Consider the following 3,236-nt stretch of genomic DNA (forward strand, 5'->3'; position numbering starts at 1 on the left):
GGCACATTCCAAGGACATCACACCCCTATTGTACAAAAAGGACTACGGTACGGAATAGTTCTTTTTATTGTATCAGAAGTATTTTTCTTTGCAGGCTTCTTTTGAGCCTTTTACCATTCCAGCCTAGCCCCTACTCCTGAACTTGGAGGTTGCTGACCTCCCACCGGCATTATTCCTCTTAACCCACTAGAAGTTCCTCTACTCAACACCTCAGTCCTCCTAGCCTCCGGAGTATCTATTACTTGAGCCCATCATAGTTTAATAGAAGGCAATCGTAAACACATACTTCAAGGCCTATTTATTACAATCTCCTTAGGCGTATATTTTACACTATTACAGGCCTCCGAATACTACGAGACATCTTTTACAATCTCCGACGGAGTGTACGGATCTACCTTTTTTATAGCTACTGGGTTTCACGGACTACATGTAATTATTGGCTCCACATTCCTTATCGTGTGCTTTCTCCGACAACTATACTACCACTTCACATCAAACCACCACTTCGGATTTGAAGCCGCTGCATGATATTGACACTTTGTTGATGTAGTCTGACTATTCTTATATGTATCTATTTATTGATGAGGATCCTATTTCTTTAGTATAACTAGTACAATTGACTTCCAATCAGTTAGCTCCAGATCAACCTGGAAAGAAGTAATAAACGTAATACTAACCTTGATAACTAATGTAACCCTAGCGTCCTTACTTGTACTAATCGCATTCTGACTTCCCCAACTAAATATTTATACAGACAAGACAAGCCCCTACGAATGTGGTTTTGACCCCATGGGATCTGCTCGCCTACCTTTCTCTATAAAATTCTTCCTAGTTGCCATCACATTCCTGCTTTTCGACCTAGAAATCGCACTCCTACTCCCACTTCCCTGAGCGTCACAAACCAACAAGTTGACAACAATACTTATCATAGCACTCCTACTAATCTCCCTCCTAGCTGCAAGCCTAGCGTACGAATGAACCGAAAAGGGGCTAGAATGAACCGAATATGATAATTAGTTTAAGCCAAAACAAATGATTTCGACTCATTAGATTATGATTTATCTCATAATTATCATATGTCCATAGTATATATTAATATCTTTCTGGCATTCATTCTTTCTCTAATAGGTATACTTGTTTATCGATCACACCTAATATCATCGCTACTATGCTTAGAGGGCATAATATTATCACTATTTGTAATAATATCTGTAACTATTCTCAACAACCACCTTACATTAGCCAGCATGATACCAATCGTACTACTAGTATTTGCTGCCTGCGAAGCAGCATTAGGACTATCTCTACTAGTTATAGTATCTAACACCTACGGGACTGATTACGTACAAAACCTAAACCTCTTACAATGCTAAAAATTATCATCCCCACTATCATACTGATCCCCCTTACATGAGTATCAAAGCCTAACATAATCTGAATTAACACGACAACATATGGTTTGCTAATCAGCTTAATCAGCTTATTCTACCTGAATCAACCAAATGATAATACATTGAACCCCTCCTTAATATTTTTCTCTGACTCCCTATCAGCACCGCTACTAGCACTTACAACATGACTTCTACCCCTTATACTTATAGCAAGCCAACACCATTTATCAAAAGAACCCTTAACTCGAAAAAAACTATATATTTCAATACTGATTCTTCTCCAGTTGTTCCTAATTATAACTTTCACCGCCTCTGAACTTATCTTCTTTTACATCCTATTTGAGGCAACACTAATCCCAACCCTGATCATTATTACCCGATGGGGGAATCAAACTGAACGACTAAACGCAGGGCTCTACTTCTTATTTTATACTTTAATAGGATCTCTCCCACTCCTAGTAGCTCTCCTTTACATCCACAATTTCATGGGCTCCCTAAATTTTCTCATAATTCAATACTGAATTCAACCTCTGCCAAACTCCTGATCTAATGTTTTCTTATGATTGGCATGCATGATAGCATTCATAGTAAAGATACCTCTATACGGCCTCCACTTGTGACTACCAAAAGCACACGTAGAGGCCCCTATTGCCGGCTCCATGGTACTTGCCGCCGTACTCCTGAAATTAGGAGGCTATGGCATGATACGAATTACAACCCTACTAAACCCCCTGACCAACTTCATAGCGTATCCTTTCATAATATTATCTCTATGAGGCATAATCATAACAAGCTCTATCTGTCTCCGTCAAACAGATCTAAAATCCCTAATTGCATACTCCTCAGTTAGTCATATGGCACTCGTTATTGTAGCGGTTCTTATTCAAACACCATGAAGTTATATAGGTGCAACAGCCCTAATAATTGCCCATGGTTTAACATCCTCGATGCTATTCTGCTTAGCCAACTCCAATTACGAACGAATCCATAGCCGTACTATGATTCTCGCACGAGGACTTCAAACCCTCCTTCCCCTGATAGCAGCCTGATGGTTATTAGCAAGCCTCACAAATCTGGCTCTTCCTCCAACAATTAATCTTATCGGAGAACTATTTGTAGTGATATCCTCATTCTCATGATCCAACATTACTATTATTCTAATAGGAATTAACATCACCATCACTGCCCTATACTCACTTTATATACTAATCACCACACAGCGTGGTAAATATTCCCACCATATCAAAAATATCAAACCGTCATTCACACGAGAAAATGCCCTAATAACCTTGCATCTACTGCCTCTACTCCTCCTATCCCTTAACCCTAAAATTATTCTCGGTCCCATCTACTGTAAGCATAGTTTAACAAAAACATTAGATTGTGAATCTAATAATAAAAGCTCAAACCTTTTTGCTTACCGAAAAAGTACTGCAAGAACTGCTAACTCATGCTCCCATGTATAAGAACATGGCTTTTTCAACTTTTATAGGATAGAAGTAATCCATTGGTCTTAGGAACCAAAAAATTGGTGCAACTCCAAATAAAAGTAATAAATATATTTACTTCATGCATAATCACAGCTCTAGTCATTCTTACTTTGCCCATCATTATAACCTCTACTAAACTCTACAAAAATAAGCTATACCCATACTATGTAAAAACCGCTACTTCTTACGCATTCATAATTAGCATAATTCCCACAATAATATTCATCTACTCAGGACAGGAAACAATTGTTTCAAACTGACATTGAATAACAATCCAGACCATAAAACTATCCATGAGTTTTAAATTAGACTACTTCTCAATAATCTTTGTGCCCGTAGCCCTTTTTGTCACGTG

This window comes from Canis aureus, unplaced genomic scaffold (assembly GCF_053574225.1).
Source record: "Canis aureus isolate CA01 unplaced genomic scaffold, VMU_Caureus_v.1.0 ptg000372l_RagTag, whole genome shotgun sequence".
Taxonomy (NCBI): Eukaryota; Metazoa; Chordata; class Mammalia; order Carnivora; family Canidae; genus Canis; species Canis aureus.